This window comes from Ambystoma mexicanum, chromosome 5p (genome assembly GCF_040938575.1).
Source record: "Ambystoma mexicanum isolate Mex_15411 chromosome 5p, UKY_AmexF1_1, whole genome shotgun sequence".
Taxonomy (NCBI): Eukaryota; Metazoa; Chordata; class Amphibia; order Caudata; family Ambystomatidae; genus Ambystoma; species Ambystoma mexicanum.
In genome coordinates this window covers 942966913-942987668 of record NC_090930.1, presented here as the reverse complement: position 1 = coordinate 942987668, position 20756 = coordinate 942966913, and the positions used below count along the sequence as shown (strand labels likewise).

Sequence of the window (20756 nt, the reverse complement as noted above, 5' to 3'; positions counted from 1 at the left end):
GAAACATGATGTTATTGTTGTCAAAGTGCATGGGTCTGCATATGAACAGGTTATTCTCAAACGGCAAATACCATGTTATGGGGATCAACACACTTCTTACCACATGGATAAGATCATTAATATTCAAAAAGAAGCTGTATACACAGTTGTTTAGATCCACAAAGCAGACAAACGAAAGGGCAAATGATTTGCCAAATGTTCATATTTAACACATATTCTTTTAATTACATGTATCACTCATAAATGATCAAATTACATAAAATTCACTATCAACATACAATATATAAAAACACGTAAAACCTCTACTTTACAAAAACACAAGGAAAGCCCATACTATGGGTTGATTTTAAGTGGTTATAACACCTCTGTGTGACACTTCACACTGGAGTAATTTCTCGTTTTGTTAAATATCCTCAGTGTATTTTAACCCAACTTGTACAAATTTCTGTCCTTAAAACACAGACAAATGTAGGACATTCATCAGTGGTAAAATTGCTTTGTGTTTACAATGGTGATGATATTTCTTTTACTATCACTTTCTTTCAGCCAATTCTTCATAAAATGGCAAGCCCTGTGGGTTAAAGACAAAGTGTATTACTAATGTGTTTGTATCTGTCTTATAATTAGACTGCAAAGGAAAACCCCGATCCACCTAGGATGCTTGGTATGTTTTTCTATTTACATACCTTTTGGAATGTGATACATAAATCCACAGTCGGGGGCCAAAAAATTGGCGTTGGAAGGGGTGATTTCCTGTCCTTTACGGGGAAGTTCACTCCAACACTCCTCTTTTAATTCTGACAGAGGCAACACACAAAAATACAAAAATGTCAAGATACCCAGATCCAAGGAGCAGGAGCGACGTTATACCAACCACCCCCACTATGGTCGCGGAGCCTGCAAGTCAAAGCTTGCACAGGTTTCCTTGACCAGAGCAGGGAAGGAGGGTTAGGGTCTCGATGGTTGGATAGGTAGGGGGAAGTTGGGTAAACCGGGTTGAGGGCAAGGTAGAGGTTATGGACAGGACAGGGGGTATATAGGGTAAGATTGATTGCTTCGCACTTTTGTTCTGGTGTCCTCAGCCCTTATGCTATTCTTTTCATGAGCACCAATTTACACATAAGCTCGCCCTTACGCTATCTAGCCCTATGTCAATAGACCAGTACACAGTTTCCAACAATACAATTAGCATGCAGACTTAGCACTGGTCTTCAGAGTCCTCTCCATGAGGGCGGACGAGTCCTTGGGCACGTCTGTGAAGTCTTCTCTTCAATGGTCCAAGCTAAAAGAAATGACGAGCATTAAAATGTGTCCTCTGAGTTTGCCAGCATTCATTCTCTCTCGCTCTCTCGCTCTCTCGCTCTCTCTCTCTCTCTCTCTCTCGCACGCGCGCGCCTCTGGGCGCAAATTTTTGCAAGATAATGCACCAAGAACAGGTGATGTAGAGCAGACTGTACGACTGGTAGCAAGCGGTCTTATAGGCTTCACTGGATTTGCACAAACGGTCTTCCTGGAGACCCTCGTAAACGTGTGTGCGTTCAAAACTTGGTAAGATGTCACCAGTGTTTTCGCCTCGGAGGCCTTCCTTGGTTTCCAGGAGGCGGAAACACCCAAACAACAATACGAACCCCTGCACGGGTTAATTTCCCCAAAACATGCCTACGGCGCCGAAGTTATGCCCGCTCATCTTTTCGTAATGGTGCAGGGGCTCTGGATGGGCAAACGATGGGCCCCCTGCACTTTCCCCTCAATCCCTTTATCTCATGAAGGCGAGCGGCCGGGCTGCTGCTCGGGTGGGGCTGGGCCCCTCGCGTGTGATTTTGCTGGAGCTCCGGTCCACATGTCCTCTCGTCATGGAGTCTCAAGCGCAAGCCCCGCGCCTGTAGCTCTGCGCATGCGCGTTGGGGGTGCCGCGCCCTTCCTGGTCCCTGATTGGCCCAAAGCATGCTGGGAATTGTAGTCACTCGGCAACGGCTGCTGGGAAATGTAGTTTTTAGCGCCTTTTTCCTGCACATAGGGCAAAGCAGCCTTTTATATGGTTGCAACTTTCCACGCAGAGCCTGTTCTGCCACAATAGTCCCCACTACACCCCTGTGAGTAACTTGTCTATGTCTCTGCCTGCCTGTATCCCTGACAAAAAGACTGTCTCAGAATCATAATGGACCTCTCTGGACTGGTTTTATCACTACTCCAAGTGCACTTACAGAGAAAATAGATGATTTCTATTCTTCTAGGGAAAAATGCATCATCCGTCTCAGTGGGTGATGTTTTGGTAGCACAATGGAATTCTACAAGAGAAAAGTATAGAAAAAGTATAGAAAAAATGGTTTAGAAAAACTGAGGCTGTGAGGGTCTGATGGAACAAGTTTCTTATACTATAGATCTCTAACACCCAGAAGCATCTTGAAATGGGGTCCTCCCAAGACTGTAACTTGAAAATTTAGGGAAAAATATATATGAGGTCATGTTGGCTTTTGCCTATAAGAGGTATGCCAAGGTATATTTCACCATGTTACAACCTCATAATGTTATTCTGTATGAAAGAATGTATGATAGTCTAACACCGCCAAAAAAGGAAGGTAGGGGGCACTCTAAAATTCCCTTTCTTACCTTGAGGTCAAGGATTTTCCTAACCAGGTCCAATTTAGAAAAATTCGCCGGCCGTGTGGGCATTCAAAATGGCCGCTTAAGTATTACGCGCATGGTGTAATGACATCATGCATCGCGTGATGACGTCATGCATAGCGTAGTAACGCGATGACGTCATTGCATAAAAGCGCGGCAGTGAATCCGCATGTAGTAAATCTTCATGGATTTGTAGTCCTTTGGTGGGCCTAACTAATATCAAAGCCTTAAAAAGAGGCAAATACCCTAAATTACTACTGAGCCAAACACCCAGAAAAGGGGATAGCCATATCCCAACAACAAATGTACGAGATGTATTGGATGTTTAGCGCCTTACTACAGAACACCTCAACGGAGGGAATTCCATACCCACAGAAAGAGATATGTATGGAATATATTATATGTAATATATTTAATGTATGACACATACTGCACAGAAAAGCGTTCTTAATGAGATCCTTCAAAGATTGTCCAAAATGCAAGGCATTATACAGGGCACATTCAATGTTCAAGCCATCATTTATATATTCTCATTTTGGTGGAGTATTAATGATCTGCATCGCCCTTATCAATAGGTGCAGAACACAAGGTCAGATGTAGCAACCATATCTGTAGATCTATCCATAGTACCATACTTGTCCATAGTTCTATGTCTGTATTACAATTCACGATTAACAAGTTGATTGAGCACATAAGTATATATATTTATTATGCATTATGCCACTCTATATTTTCATTTAAACCGTGAACATGGCTCTTTGTCAGAAAAATTGATTCAAAAGTTTCTTATTAATCAGTTCTTGCATTTTTCCTTTCACATGTTTCAAAATTGTCCAAATGAAATCAGTGCTCTTGTGATTCATTTCCACAAAATGTTTTACAAGTGGTGCTTGTTCTACCTTATTTTCAATACAACTTTTGTGCTCAGTCATCCTCGTTTTACACTTGCGGTTGGTCTTTCCAATGTAAATGTACTGACAAGGGCATTTAATTACATACACCACGTTTTCTGTGTTACAATTAGTGTGTTCTGTGATATTCCATTCCCTTTCCAAACCCAAATCTACTTTAGTAGTTTTTCTAATCTGTGTGCACATCGTGCAGTTCCCACATGGGTGGAATCCTGATACCGGTGGTAACCCCCACAGTCTAGTCTGTTGGATTTCTTTGTTTTTGTTATTTCCAATGTCATTCCTCATCACTAGGTTATGTATAGTAGTGCTTTTTTTTAATGCTACTAGAGGTTTTTTGCATTCTTTTGTCATAACTTTGTTCCAATTTTTGTTGATAATACCTTTAATTTTATAGGATAAATTACTAAAGGTATTTACAAAAACAAGTGGAGTCTCCTTGTTGTCCCTATTCTTGTGCAGTTGTTGATCAAGGAGGGCTTCTCTGTTATTGTTAAATGCCCTTTTTGCTGCGTCCTTCACTAGACGTTTAGGGTAGTCACCAGTGGAGAGTTTGGTAATCAAATTATTTGCGCCTTCTTCATAAGACACACTCGTGCTGCTGTTTTTCTTAATACGTAAGAATTGTCCAAAGGGCAAATTGTTTTTGCATGTTGGGCAGGATGGCTGTTGAAATGGAGAAGGGCATTTTTATCAGTCTCTTTAGTGAAAGGCTTGATTAACAAAGCACCTTGATGGTGGTAAATGGAGATACCAAGAAGTTTACTACATTGTTACTCATAGTCATGGTGAATTTTAAGTATCTGTTCTGTTCATTCAACCAAACATTAAATTGATTTGCCTCCTCTTTGCTCCCCTTCCAGATAACAAAAATGTTGTCTATATAACATAGCCAACACAAGATGTTGTCTTGATAAGGGTTGAGATTACGATATATGACAGTCTCTTCAAACATGTTGATATATAGTTTGGCTAAATTTGGAGCCATTGCGGCCCCCATCGCTGTTCCTTTTACTTGTACATAGAACTGTCCCATGAATTGAAAAAAAATATTCACGAGTGCCATCTCTGTGCACCATTTTATGAAGGAGTTGGGGACCGGATGGTCATCTTCCCTTTGAACAGAACATATATTCCTTGATATCAAGCTTATAAAGATTTTCAATTCTGTGTTTTTCATTGGCTCAGCTGTCCAAAATGTCTTGAATTTTAAGTTCTCCACTTGCACAACATTTCATCTATGCAGTCTGAGCTTACATCACTGGATGGGTTATCATCCGGTTTGCTCTTTTGGCCTTTGTGAGGAGCCAGGAATAAGACGCTGACAAAGGGGATTCATGATTTTGGTTATAAACTTTTATTTAAATCAATAATGGGTTGGAAATGCCTCACTATCCCTAACCTAGGAGGCATTTCCTGACCTCAAACAAAAATCTAAGGTGTCTTTCCTCTGTCAAGATGTCCAAAGCAAAAGATGTCCTGTGTCTGTAATCCTATTCTGGCCCTCATACTAACTCTAAGATGCAAAGGATAATGTCTCTGATTTTCAAGTGTTCAAATCCAAAAGGTATAGTTCAAAATGTATAAGTTCACGGTTCCACAGATTGGTTCCTTTGCCCGGATTCTTTTCTACCAATATTCAAAAGTTCAAACAAAAAAGAAAAACCTAGTTCCTTGTAACTCAAGTGGACAACCTCCTCCTTTTGGTATATCTGCAACTCCAGGGAATGACTCCCTTCCCCAGATTCCTTATTATGTTCAAGATAACTCAAAGCTCCAAAGGTATAAAACCTCATTGGGTTTCTCTTTCCAATATATGCAATTTTGGGTGCTGGTCCCAGACTTGCAGACCACCTGGTATGTTTCCTTCAGGCATTCTCTCCACTTTGAAAACAACTCACAATCTCAAGTGTATGGGCTTCCTTGAAATTCTCCTCCACTGTAGTTTTTTACATACCCTTTTACTTTACTTGGTATACTCACCTGCCAGGTCTTGGATGCAGTCTTTCAGACATTGATCCTTCCGTGTTATAATCTCCTGCCAGGGTTTCAACACTTGAACTTGCCTAGTACATTCTCCTGCCACGACTTATATGTAATCTTTCAACTACTTGACGTGCACTCTCCCAAATATTTTACTTTGCCTGGTATGCTCTGCTGCAACGACTTATGTGGTTATCTTTCCTTTTGTCCACAAAGAGATGTTTTCCCCCTGTTGGCATATCACCTCTGGTTCACAAATCTTGTTTCAACATTTGTACTTGTAATTATTATATTTCCTCTTATCGGGTATGGGTCAGACCACGCAAAGTCCTTCACAGGTTTCATTCAGCGTTTCTCCTGTTACATTCATGGAGCGGCATGCATTTTCAGGCACCCCGGTAACCTCTCTGCCTTACCTGGGCTTACCGGTTGCTTTGAATTCCTCTTGCGCCTCTTTGTTTCTTCTCGGTGCAGCTTGTTGGCTCAGCGTGCATCGCGTCACCCGCTGTAGCTTTGCCGAATTCGCCACATTCACTCTGCACGGCTCCCACTGCCTCTCTGACACAGGCTGCAGGCCGACTGTCTCTCGGTTTCCTCTGACGTTGTCAAGGTTTGTTTTGCTTTTGCTTCTCACAGCATGCTCTGCCGTAGCATGTTGTCCGGTCTCTGCGTGGCTTGCAGCATTAGCCAGCTTCTGCACTTCTCCCTTATTCTGTCTGTCAGCTGTTGAGAATTTAAACTTCCCGGCAGAAGGGAGCAGCTTCCAAAGATTAGACTGCTGAGTTTGCTCATTGGTCCCAGTCATCTTTATTGCTCTGTTCCTCTTTCTCGTCTCAGTTGTGGTCACGGGGTCTTTAGTATAATGTTGAGGACGCTGACCGTGGATCTCACTGGGAGTAATCACAACTGCTCCCTGCCTCCTCCTCGTCTCAGTTATTACCATAGCACACCCTGCCTGATGTTGGGGATTGTATGAAGTAGACCCTGATAAGGGTTTTATAGAGATGGTTACAATATGCCAATAAGGCATGGGGAAGAGAAGGAACATCTCTAAAATGGAAGGGGTGATATGTGACTTCATCTAACAATGTCATCTCCTCCCCCTGAGTGTTGCCTCCTCCCATGTGGTCCTCCCTCATATAGCCGCCCACAGGGTCAGGGTCAGGTAGCGGCTGCCGTCCCCCCAGGCCAGATGGGAAGAGACTATCCCAGGGAAAGTACTGATGGCATCAGATTCATCACACCTTGGGTACTTGATCCCTCATTGCCAATGAATGGGACCCGTCGCAACCGGATAATGCATGCCAAACTCACTTTGACCAAATTTTATAAATGTTACCACATTTTTCACAGCATTTTTAGGGAAGGGGGGCTTAGTAAGGACGTATTTCTAATTGGATTTTAGTGTAGTGTGGGTGGGTGAGGGAGGGCTGGGGTGCATAGAAGCGTTTTTGGGGGGCTTACTTGCCCTCATTAATAAATGGTTTTTAAAAGAAAGCAGTGAAATGGCCCCCACAGCGAGTTGTAAATATATCCTCTTAATGCTATTCGGTTTCCATTGTGACGGGGCAAGAAACCTGACCTTGTCAAGAGAGTTTGAGGGACCCCTCTCAATCTCAAGCAGGAGGCCTATCCGGGTACTTGCCAGAACAAAGCCTGCTGCTTCTCAAAGGGAAGGTGTTAAGAATCCTAACAGACAACACAATCATAATGAGTTACAAATGTAAGCAAGGGGGCACTTGATCTAAAGCGGTGTTACTAGAAGAGGAACTTCATTGCACTGGGCCCTCCAGAAAGGCATGTCCCTGCAGGCGTATCATCGAGTACAGTAGAACAGCGGAGCAGTGCCATAAAGGTGACCAAGTGTTCAAAACTATGGGAACACCCCAGATTAATTTGTTTGTCACTCCGCAAAACAAAAAATGGAAGACATTTGCCAGCAGATTTACTGAAGCTGTGTTGGAAGAGGAAGCATTTTCCCTCCAATTAACCTGTCCATTTGCCCGCACATTTTCCCTGGTACCGCTGATAAGGAGGGTGGTGGATGCGATTAGATTACACCCATGTTGGATCATTCGCATTACTCTAGCATGGCCCAAACGTTCATGGTATTAAGACCTCCTTCAACTCTCAGTGGGGCCCAGACTGTCATGTATAAAGACCTCCTTTACCTCTCATTGTGCTGCCAAATGCATCGAAGGCTGTTGGCAGATCTCCTATCCATGGGCTAAATCTGTCAACACAATCCCAAGTCACTCAGCTTCACAGCGTGGCTCCTGATCTCAGAGTTTGGATTACTGAACATTCTGGATGATTGCAGTAAGGTGTTGCAGTGTGTAAGGGCTATGTCGACCACAAAATACTACAAGCTAAACTGGAAATACATTTGCAAATGGTGTGTCCGCCAAAATCGGACCATTTCAGGTGAGCTAGCACCATGACATCCCGTAAGTCCTGTCTTTGGTGCAAAGTGGCTTGGCTCACTCTTCAATCAGGACACGCTTTGCTGCCATCTCACTCTACATTTGAAAGGCAAGGAAAATGGTTGCTTTTCTGCCAAAGAATAAACTATTTATGAGAAGGCTTTTGCGTGCCTTCCTACCAGCCAGAAAGGTCGCCCCAAGTTGCAGCCTAAATACTGTTCTCACGATACCCACGAAACTACCTTTTTGAACCAATTTACAGAGCAGATATAGTATATGTCCTTGAAAGTGTCTTTTTTTTGTAGCAAGCACATCTGTGAGACATTGTAGAGCTATGCAAATTTGCTGTTAACAAACCTTACCTATGAATTTTCAGTGAAAAAGTGGTTCTTAAAAGCAAGCCAAGTTTACTTCCTAAAATACCTTCCAATTTTCACATAAATGTCAGTTGTGTTGCCAACATTCTGTGCTAATGCTACGTCAGCATTAATAAATGGCACATGTACTCGCCTGGCATTCTCAACATGTTAATGGGCACTTAAATATTATATTCATAGAGCACAGGAATTTAGGAAAACAGTTGTTAGTCGCATTTGGACCCTCTAACAAGGAACACTCCATTTCCAAGCGAGGGATATCAGTCTCCTCGATAACCAGGACTGTGCCCATTCCACCACTTCAGCAGCCATGTGGGCAGGGGGTCCTCCTACACATTTGCTGGGCAGCTACATCGCCTGTGCCTCACACATTATCCAAACATTGTTTGGAAGCACAGGCATGGCATCTCATTTGTCCCTTTTTAAGTCAACGGTTTCTTTGTTTTGTCAACATTGATTCACAGTGATTAGAAAGTCTGGGTTTTGATGGTTACTGGCTTGATATACATATGTAAATATCAAGAATAAGCAGCTCTATTATGCTTGCTGTCGTGTTATCAGACCCCCATGACACCAGTTTCAATAATCCATCTGTAGTATTGCATTGAATCTAAACCTTAGTTCTTGACAATATTGATTAGAGAAGACGCTTTTCTTACTTACAACCTTTTGCAGCCATGTTGATTTGTCTTGCTTTGGGTTTCAATGCATTTAGTCTGCATTTCAAGGTTCTTCATCTTCAGGAAGGTGTTAGACATTTACTTATTTGAGGCTGCAAAAGATTTATGTCAGGAATATCTGTCAGTACTTGATATGTTATCAGAAACCATATCTACCTGGTTACTTTTGGAACAATGACCTCTTTTTATCATGCATTCTGTTATCTGCGGAATGACACATATTGAGAACAGACCTTATGAAAATGGCTAAAGAAACATGAAAAGATAACTGAACCCACAAGCTCTACATTTGCTAGAGGAACATGACAGCAGAAGTCTCTGTGGATTAATTGGAAAAAAATGACTCCTCAGGATCACTGTGTAATTCAATCACTTGGATGATTTGTGTGCTTAGAAAATAACTGTCTTTTTTTCCCCATAAATCCCTCTCTGATTCCGCTTTGTTTCGACGGCTATAGTTTAGTGTAAATTAAAAAGAAGTGGGTGTACAGATGTAAAAGTGAAAGATCGTTGATTTAATTTCACGCACTGGTGAAACCAGTAAGAATTTATGACTCTTCCTATAATCTAACTTTTGGAAATTGAGTGTGTTTCTGAGTAGACAAACCACAGACAACTTTCCGTTATCTTTCACGTCTCAACAAAACCAAGATTCAGTGTGATAGTAGCAGTAGTCCTAGTAGCTTGTTCCAAACTGTTGGCAGATTAGCTGTGCACTAACCTACTGTTTGATGTTCTATTTCGCAAAGCACATAAATGTATATGAAGCCCTGTAAACAAAGGGCTGTTGCTGTCCTGAGGCTGTCGTGGGTGGGAGTTGGCTTGGAACCGCAACACTTCAACACACAGTTAAAACCCACAACACGATTGCCCCCACCATCTGGCTTTGTGCATTGACCACAGGGTCTACATCGACCACATCGCCCTAGGGAGCAGGTGTATTCACCAGATTGATAAATCACAGTCTAATGTGATTACAGGCTAATTGGCTTAACAGTGGGTGCCTCATTATCGTAACAGTGGTTCATGTGCTATACTGTTTCACAGCACACTCTTATATGCAATTGCAGTTGACCGATAGCCTTGTGTGAACACCTTCTATGAGCGGGTTGCAAAATTTCCCAGTTAGGTGGAATGGCTGAGAGGGGGTGGGAGAGAGAGCCCGGCTACGCCAGCCCTTTAAGTCACTTGCGTGCACCCTTTGCACTCCACCTGTCTGTCAACCACTGAGAATGACTATCTTTTTGCTTGCCGTCACAGCCACTGTTTCGTCCTTGTTTGTGTGACTCTGTCTCGTGGTAAACTTCCAGGAGCCGCAAACCTTATTGCTATTATCTTGTATACTTTGTTTGACAAATAGTAGAGGACATTCAGTGAGCACCGCCTGAAGGAGGCCACCTGAGCAAATTCACAAGCTTGTGATCTGTGGTACTGTCCGGTGTGTCGGCTAAGGGAAACAGTTTTCGCATATTCAGACGTGTAGAAGTTTGATAACTTGGTCCCTCGTTGTGTCACGTCTCCTGACTCCAGGAAGAGTTTAATCAGGCAGTCCAGGAGTGGTGAGTGAATGCTCCGTTCTTCCCAGTCAGTGATAAAAAGCAGATTAGCCTGACTCACTTGGAGCCAGCACTATCCGCGGATCCTGGGGGCTTGGGCGCGATGGAGGTAGGCTGCCCTTAACATTTTAATTACTGAAGTGGCGATGGTGATTGAACCTAGGTGACTGACGCTCAGTGTACTCTAGAACATAAGGCTGAAACTATTGACAGCCCATGGGAAAGGGTTCTCCTTTCTCTGGTTCCTGTTCTGGCATTTTAGACGTTTTGAAGAGGCACTGTCTTAAACTTTGTTTTTGCATAGTGTTTGTTTTTGTATCTACATTTAAACTTTGTATCTGTTTTTAAATTGATATCAACACCGGAGGGGAAGAGATCCCCTGTTGAATACTGTCTAAAAGAAAGGCCATTTCACCAGTGTCGCCCAAACACAGGGGGGGGAGGGGGAATGGTTTAAAATATTTCAGCCAATTCAGGAGGTGAATATTCTTATCTCGTAAAGGAAGGATCTTTTACGTGATCTGGAGTGCCCTGAGGGATATGAAAACATGGTGACAAAACAGAGTATAAATGTCAAAGAAAGGTGGCTTGAACTGTGTGTCTAGCGATATAGACAAAGAACCAATATTAGTTCCCCCAGACCCTCAACCATCTTAACCAAAGCAAAATCCCTGTCTACCCGGGAGCCCCCCGAAAGTCTCCCTTCTCTCCTTCAAAGTAGCCAAAAAGCCGGGTCAAGAAGGGAGAACCAATTATGTGTTACTGCTAACCGGGGGGGAGGGGGTTGATATTTATGGGTTTGCTGACCCTAGTGCTTCAGGTTGTTGCCCTGTTCGTTCAATTTCTCCTATAGTGGGTGAGCACGAGGGACAACAGGAGAACAGGGAACAACGTTAGAAGAGATAATCACAATTGAGCCCTTTGTGCCATCGTATAACATATTCGCCCCTCTCGATAACGTGAGCTCTGTCAAAAACAGTATAAGGAAGGAGCAGGCTAGCCAGCGAAAAAGAAATTTATGATGCTTGTTAATCTGCCTAGAATCACATGCTGTGCATATGGTCCGACATCCAGTGGTAACCGCAGAGTATTGCATCTTGTCTTTCGGGGACCGAAAGGGGACGTCGGCATAGGCGTGTCTGTAACACTATCCCCATCATGACGTGTGTAGTACCCAAAATCCCTCACGCGCTGAGGTCCCTCAGATTGTTTTTTTCCGCCCAGATAACTGGTCGCCCTATAGCGGAGCTCTTACTAGAGACATTGTTTATCTTTACCGAATTGTCAGTTTATTCTCCGTTAAGTTAATTCGGCCAACAAGAACATCTTCGACAAAGACTACGGGGATACATCTACGGCTGTGGATTTCGCTGCCTAAGATCCGGGGGGCGGTTTTTCCACGTGGTCGGGCCCTCTGGCCGACCTATACAGTAGGGAGAGTGAGGTTGGGTGGCCATATTGTTTAGTATGTCTTTCCTCCTTTCCCCTCTTTTCCCTTGTGGTCTGGACATCCTTCTCTTTTGCTATGGAAAGGACTCCTTTTAGGTTCTGCCCTAAGTGTAGGGTTAGATATCCTTGGAAGGACGAGCGCAGGACGTGTAGTGCCTGTCCCCCCTCTAGAGCACGATGAGAAGCGGTGTGCGACCTGCAAACTCCTTCGGCCCAAGACCCTTAAGGAGCGCCATGTAAAGCGGTGGGCCGCGTACGGCATGTCATGCGTGGAGCCCCCCTCCCCCACCGCCACACCAGCCGAAAGTGACGGGAGTACTTCGGATGACCAAACGTCCAACGCGGATGTTCTAGACCTTGAGGCGGACACTTCTAGATCCGCCATGCCCGTCCCTGACCCTTCCAGGCTCGACTCTGGTCTTGCTACAGGGACCACACCCGGCGACACGGGTGTACAATTGCACCGTAACATTAAGCACACAAACCCTATGCCAATTTCGACGGTTACATCGAAAAAGGCAAAAGCGCCAACGGGGCCGCCGAAGTCTTCGCCGGTTCCCTCGGATCGTTCAGATCCAAGGCCTTCCCAGCATTCGCAGCAGCGCATAGCGACTGGGCAAACAAGAAAAAACAAGGGCGCTACTCCTAATACTACACACGTTGAAGGTCTGGATCCCAACGTCTCTACGAGTTCCAAGGCCTCGGTAGGCCCAAAAACTACGGCTAGGCCTCTACCTGGAAACCCGTCCGCTAAGCCGCCTGGTGGCACGGACGGTCTTTCCGCTGCCGACAAGTCATCAGAGCCTTGGTCTCTTGACGATTCCGCAACTATCCAAAGTAGTATCGAAAGGATCGCAACGGCGGTGGGTCTTACCCCAGTTCCGTCAAGAGTTATGAGTCAATCCCCGGAAAAGGTTTTGTCGGATTGTCTTCCCGATTCCGATAGGACTTACGTAGATAGTCAAGAGGCTCTCTCCGACACCCTTAGAGGCTCCCGTCGACGCCAAGGTGCGGAGAATGTCAATTCTTCTCGCGCCGGCCCGTTTGGGTCCTCTAAATGGACTACAGAAAAGTTCGTAGGTTGTAGGGATCGGCTGGAGCGGATTATCATCTCTTCAGATCATCCGCCCCCGAAAAAAGCACAGGTAGACCCTAACCCTCAAGTTCAAATGGATTAGTCTCAGGTTTTTCAACAAGAAGACTTGATCCAAAAGGATACGTATAGAGACATATATAGTGAGGAAGAGGAAGCTTCCTTTCTCAAACTGAGGAGGATCAACAGGACACGACAGACAACTGGGAGGAGACCCAGCAGGAAGATGAAACCCTTGGACACAAGATCAGGACGCTGATATTGTGATCCTGGACTCTCCTCCATCCACCCTGGCTCGCCAGGCCTCCCCTGTGGATGACCAAATGGCTTTCAACTCCATGTTGAAAAAAGCGGCATAATTCTTCAAGATTGCCACCCAAGAGGCGGTACCGGAGCAGGATTTCGTGGAGGATATTATCAAAGAAAAACCTCAAGCGAGTCAATGCATCCCCCTCCTTAACTCTGTTCGGATGCGGGTAGCCCCATCTTTGGTTACACCTGCTCAGACATGGGCAGTGAACCCAAGAGTCAAAAAATTATTTCGGCCTTCTCCTACCGACCCTCTGTATATCAAAGGGCACGCCATCCCGGACTCACTGGTCGTGATTACCACTCGAAAGAGGGCAGGGGTACCCCTTGCCACGGGAGAATCGCCACCGGGCAAGGAGTCTAAGAGGTTGTATGCCCTAGGCAAACGTGTCACTTCAGCAGCTGCATACACCGTTAGGATTGCTAATAATAATACGCTATTAACAAGGTACGCTGATGCCCAATGGAACTTGCCCCAAGAAAATCTCCAGGAGGTTTCCGAAACCAGCCACAACAAAGCTTTTCGCCATTGTTGCAGAGAGAAAACTGGTTAATCAAAATGTGGACACCGCAGAAACAGCAGGAAGGTCTCTTGCGCAAGGCAGTCTTCTAAAAAGACACGCATGGCTGCAGACATCGGGCTTCAGACCTGTGACTCGGGCCTCTTATTAATAAACCCATTGAGGAGACTAACCTCTTCGGGAAAGCAGTGGATGAAGCATTGGAGACGGCCAAGAAGGAGCACGAGACTATAAAGTATTTGCACCAGATTACACAGAAACCCTCCTCCCAGAGGGGTAATAATTCTCGGCGGTCCTTTCGAGTGCAAGCCCGTGTCGGCCAGAACAACTAGGGCACAGGTAGCTTCAACACGAGCCAAACATCCGGAAGCCCTACCTACTACCCCCAAAGGGGTAAAAAACGTGGCAAAGGTAGAGGCAGGGGCCCCAATCCCAGAGGAGCCTCAGCCTCTGGTCAGAAATGACCACCAAGTCCAGGTCCCCTCCCATGTCTCCCCGGTCGGGGGCGATTAACCTCCTTTCTCAAAGCATGGGAGGGGATAACTTCAGACCATTGGGTCTTAAAGACGGTCGCCCATGTTTATTGCGTGGAATTCGCCCGACCTCCACAGTTTAGACCGCCGTGCTCACGGCGCCTTTCACCGGACCATCTGCAGATCCTGATCCAAGAGGTGGAAGCTCCATAGAAGCCGTCCCGATTCTTCAGGTAAACGAGGGTATATATTCAGTGTACTTCCTTGTACCCAAAATGGATCTCACCATGCGTCCTGTTCTAGACCTGCGCCCAGCGAACAAGTTCGTAAAACCCCAGAAGTTTCGCATGGTAACACTGCAGGAGGTGATCCCATTGCTGAAACGGGGACTTCATGGCAACATTGGATATGAAAGATGCATACTTTCATATTTCAATGTTGCCAGCGCACAGAAAATACCTAAGGTTCATGATTCAGGACAAACACTACCAGTTCAAGGTACTCCCCTTCGGCATCGCCTCAGCGGCAAGGGTGTTTACCAAAGCCCTGGCAGTGGCAACAGCACACCTGCGCAGACTATCAGTCCCAGTTTACCCTTACCCCCACTACTGGCTCATCACGGGGGACTCGTTCGACACTTGTTTTTCGAACACCCAAAAAACAGTAGATCTCCTCTTCAGCCTGGGTTTTTTAATCAACAAAAGAAATCCAGCTTAGTCCCCAGCCAAGTAAAACAATTTTTGGGAGCGCTAATTCGGACGGAAGACGGCCTTGTCTTCCCCTCCAGCGAGAGGGTTCAGAACATGCTCTCTCAGATTCCTCAATATGTAGCCAGTTGGGAGGTGACGGTACGCAAAGCGATGCGTTTACTAGGGATGATGGCGCCATGCATATACTTGGTTCCCCACGCACGGCTGCGCATGCGTCCCATGCCAGAGTGGCTCAACAGTCAGTGGTGTTAGGCCAGCGGACAATGGGAAGATTTGTTGTCTCGCCAGCCATCGTTCTCTTTCTGCAGTGGTGGTCAAGAGCAAACCTCTTAAAGGGAAAGACCTTCACCACCCTTGCAGTGGAAGCCACTCTTACGACAGACTCGTCTCTCACGTGTTGGGTGGCTCACCTGCTACAGCAGACAGCACACGGAGTGTGGTCCTCTCAGGTAGCGTCCAATCATATAAACCTACTGGAGCTACCAGCGGTGTTCAAAGCATTGAAAGCCTTTCAGAAGCAACTGCAAGGGAAAACAGTGCTGGTCCTAACCGACAGCACTATAGCAATGTATTACCTGAACAAACAGGGGGGCACTCACTCTCCAGGGCTATCCAAGCTGTCCCAGAACATCTGGATATGGGCTCTCAAACACAAGATGTTTTTGTTGTCCCAACATGTTCCAGGGGAACTCAATCTTCTGGCAGACGTACTCAGCAGAGATTTTCCTCTGCCAGAAGAATACGAATGGCGACTGCACGAAGACATTGTGTCCAACATCTTTGCAGAATGGAGTTTCCCAGAGATCGACCTGTTTGCTACTCAGGAGAACGCCCAATGCCAAGACTATGCCTCCAGGTACCCTCAGAACCGATCCAAGGGGAACGGTCTCTGGATAACTTGGTCGGGGAAATTTGTCTACGCCTTTCCCCCCCCCCCCCGACTCCCCTTCTCAACAAGATAGTGCACAAGATGCACCAGGAACTGGTTACCATGATACTGGTGGCACCCATGTGGGCCCGCCAACCCTGGTTCGCTCACCTGATGGAAAAGTCCCTCTCTCCACCAGTCAAGCTGCCCTGTCCGTACAACATGTTGTCTCAGCACAGAGGGGAGACCCTACACCCATGCCCACAAACTCTGAGCTTAGCAGCCTGGCTCCTGAGATCATAGAGTTTGGCCACCTGCAGCTCCCTCAGAGGTGCATGGATATACTCAGGGAAGTGAGAAGGCCTAATACACGTTATTGCTATGCCAGCAAATGCAAACGGTTTGTCATCTGTTGCAGTTCCAAGGGCATCAATCCAATCGATTGCTCACCCTCACATATTGTGTTGTATCTAACCCACCTGTTGGACTCTGGGTTAGTCTTCAGTTCCCTAAAGGTTCACCTGGCTGCGCTGTCAGCCTACACCACATCACAGCAAAAGGTTTTGTGGTGGAAGATACCAGTAATTAAAGCCTTTATGGAAGGGGTTAAGAGGATTTATCCTCCCATCTCTCACCCAGCCCCTGGGTGGGATCTGAATGTGGTTTTGACCAGGCTCATGGGACCTCCCCTTGAGCCCACGCATAAAGCAAGTCTGAAAGATCTGACTTATAAACCTAGTGGCTATCACTTCTATCAGAAGGGTTAACGAACTACATGCTCTTTCTGTTTTAGACCCCTTTGTAACAGTCCACAAAGATAAGGTAGTTCTGCGCACACATCCCAGGTCTGCGCCGAAATTTATTTAGAAATTGCATGTGAACCAGTCAATCTAACTACCCACCTTCTTCCAGAGACCTACTAACATGGCCGAAAGAAGCCTTCATGCACTAGATGTGCACAGGGCAGTCATGTTCTACATGAAAAGAACTAAACCACTGAGGAAAACTAAACAATTCTTTGTTTCAGTTGCAGCTGGTAGAGAAGGGGATCCTGTCTCTAAATCGGCAATCTCAAGGTGGATTGTCAAATGCATCACACTATGTTACACTCTTGCGAAGAGAGAACTGCCCCTCAAGCCTAGAGCACACTCTACTCGAGGCACTGGGGCGTCCATAGCATTCATTACAAATGTTCCCCTAGAGTCTATTTGCAAAGCGGCAACCTGGAGTTCTGTACACACCTTTACAAAACACTATTGCCTAGACACTCATTCTAGGTCTGATTCTCAGGTGGGACAAGCAGTACTAAGACATCTTTTCTCTACTGTTCCTTCTCACAACCCACCTCCAAATCCGGGTACTGCTCGCTAGTACATGCACAGCATGTGATTCTAAGCAGATTAACTAGCGTCAGAAGACATGCTTTACTTACCGTAAAAGCATTTCTGATGATTGTATCTGCTTGGATTCGCATGCGACCTCCCTGCCTCCCCGCTCGGGGTGGAGGGAACATAGACTTCTTACTACTTTCTCTCTTATGTACTCGCTCACTTTAGCCTTGGGCTCCCTCATGGCAGAAAAAATACAATCGGAGGGACCTTGGCACGTGAGGGATTTTGGGTACTACACACGTCACGATAGGGATAGTGTTACAGACACGCCTATGCCGACGTTCCCTTTCGGTCCCCGAAAGACAAGATGCAATACTCCGCGGTTACCACTGGATGTCGGACCATATGCACAGCATGTGAATCTAAGCAGATACAATCATCAGAAATGCTTTTACGGTAAGTAATGCATGTCATACAACTAAGAGAAAGGGCATCAACCGAATGAGGAATTAATTGAATTGCAAGCCCTGTGATGGTGCAACAGCCAGTGTCCCCATTAATTAACAGAATTCTGTAGTCTCAGATATTTTATTATCAGATCATTCGATACAAGCAGTCACTAGTTTTGTAAATCAAATTAATGACATCAAGAAGATGTCACAGAGAAGATTGGGAACTGCCTACATGAACATTAAAGGAAAATATAACTGTACTGTCGTTAAATGTCAAACAACTTGCTAAACGCAGTACCTTGGAGCACTTGCTGGGAGCCGGGAGGCTTCATTCAGTCAAGAACCCCCAGCTCCTGGCCCCACTTTTATCTCGAAGAAAGGCTCAATGGTAGGTAGCAGCAATTCTAACTTATAGAGTAGACCAGCTGCCCCTACATGTAACTCGGCTCCATCACTCCTGGTAAAAGGTGTCAATCTTCTTCATCCTCCGGCACGCAGGACTTCAGCTCTGGGCACCGCAGCACGTCATCTTCTTCATCCTGCGGCATGCAGGTCTTCAGCTCTGGACATCGAAGCACGACATCTTCTTCATCCACAAAGGCGGACCCTGTAAAAGGACAAAAGGCAAGGTTAGACATTACAAACTTTGCGCTTGAAAAATTCTAAACGCTTATCCTTAAAAGCTCACTTACCTGCTGCCGTACTACCGTGGGATCCTCCGCTCCTCTGTCAACTTCCTTCTCCTGTTGGGGTTGAGTGTCCCTGCTTCCCTCCTCCACCTCCTGACCCGAGTAATCTGTGTCCTCTTCCACTGGGCTCAAGGATCTGTGGGATCTGTAGTCCTTTTCTTTCTTGTTGTGTAGCGTGGGGCTCGTATTGGAGGAAGCCACAGTGAAGGCTACTTGGGAGCACTTCCCTGGAGCCCCCTTCCCGGAAGGGACCAATACGGGGGAAAAAGCCAAATGTGGCAAAAAAAAACCTCTGAAGCAGTGTACAGCAGAACTGTCTGAAGGTGGTGGATACAAGCGGCAGAGTAAAACGTCCGGCAATGGGACCTCGAATGGCCAGATCCCAACCGGTACCACCAGGGATAGTGGAGCAGAGTGCGGAAGGCACTCCCGCTGGAAGAATCAAAAACGATAGGCGGAAGCACTGAGGAGGAGAGAAAAGAAAGCAGGGAAAGAGAGAGAGGCGGAGGCATCGCAGGGTACCGTAGAACTGTGCGCGAAACCGAGCACGGGAAGGCAGCACAATCACAGGGAGAGCAGAAGAGGAGAGAAAGTGAATAATAAGGCAAGATAAAGAGGCCGGAAGAGTCCAGGAAATAACACTGCGTAGCGCAACAACGGCAGCGAAAGCAAAACACAGCTGACCGAAAGGTTGCAACGCGCAGATGTCAACAAGGGGTGTGCCTAAATAGGTCTACGTGCATCATGTGAAAAAGAACTAGACCGCTGCGTGCACGTAGATGAATGCGTGGTGGGAAACAGGAAGTACGGTGGAGACTCAACCGGGGCCACAGACGGCAGTATCCAATGCGTCGCATGACATCCTCATCTGGAGCCACCTTGTGCTCTGTAGCTCTGCTGGACCGCAATTGCACCTATTTGGGAGAAGGATAGACCTTATTACAGAGCTGACAACAGGCTGTGAGAAAGACAATACAAATACTTCAAGACAAAGAGAAAACTGAAATACACTTACCAGAAAGGCTTGGAATAGTCGCAGCTGGACTGCACACCACTTATGAAGGACCAGTGAGGAAACTCGGTCCTCATCCTAAAAGCGCCCCTGCCAGAAGTAACAGGACAGAGAGCTCACCATTAATAATCTACAGATGAGCCTTAATGGGTCGATGCATGCTCACGGGAACCACGCTATGGCAAGAAGGGTTTAAGAGCGAATTCACTCACAGGCCAGCAAACTTGCGTCCTCTCATATCTATTCAAGAGCAGTGTTCCAATTCATCGCAGCAGCCCACAGCCTATTTGCATCGGGAGAAAGCAGGCAGGGGGGGTTCAACTTCCTGGGAGGGTGCAACCGTGCCCCAACGTCCCTGCCGAGACCAGGTGAGCGTAACAGCCCCTGGACTCTCCTGAGGAGACCGTTGCCTCATCTTTATTTGGCTGTGACGCAGTTTACCTCAGGTGTCGACAAAATGGCGGCCATTTTGTCTACCCCCTCCTACCGCAACGTTTCTCCAGCTGGTGTTGGGGGGGGGATTCCTTTTGAGGATGACCAGTTTGTTCCACACCATGTGGATAAAAAAAACCTTTTCCGCCCTTCAGTGGATCGGCGCACTCGGGCACCGCTGCCTAATTCAGTCTCGCTACCTCCTGCTGCTGCACCCCTGATCTATGTGGACCAGACCAGTGCATGACTTTCCTGGCAACCATCCTCATTGCGTTCATTGGGGTATGCCCTTTCCGAGTTGCCTCTGCCCACTCCAGGGCCTAGACCTTCGTCTGAGGATGTTTTTTGGGGCAATTTCCGATGCTCATGCACTCTGATCCCATGAGGGCATACTTTAAGGGTCTTTTCGGGGAAATGTATCCTGATCCTCCTGTTCTGCCTTCTGCCCGGCTATTCCATCGCTGGCCCCGGTGGTGCCACCTCCTCCACCTCTAATTGCTGGACCTCCTCCATCACTTCCTCCTCTGCCTCTGCTGTCCCCGATAGACAAAACATTGGGTGCACTGCTAGACAAAACTTTAACACCTGAGGCAACACGTGTAGCGGATCAGCCTTCTGTTCCCGCTTCACTGGACGAGGGCCAGGCGGATCAGGACAGCGATGAATAGCCCTGCTCTATCAGAGTATTCCAGGGCCGGGTGCTGGATATGATGGTCTTGCTTAATATTCCAGTGCCTGAGGCCCCGGCTCCACAGGAGGGGGTGCTTTCTGGAGCCTTTACACTATCACTGCAGGAGCCCACCGGCCTGTTCCTCCAGAAGGATGTCTTGGCTGAGGCCCGCAGGGTCTGGGGGAAACCCCA

At 46.4% G+C, this 20756-nt stretch overlaps 1 protein-coding gene across 1 annotated transcript in view; it reads left to right on the top strand.

Annotated features, from left to right (window-relative positions):
• RALBP1 (ralA binding protein 1) overlaps positions 1-20756 on the top strand; it is a 593582-nt gene that overhangs the window by 143925 nt on the left and 428901 nt on the right. The window lies entirely within an intron of this gene.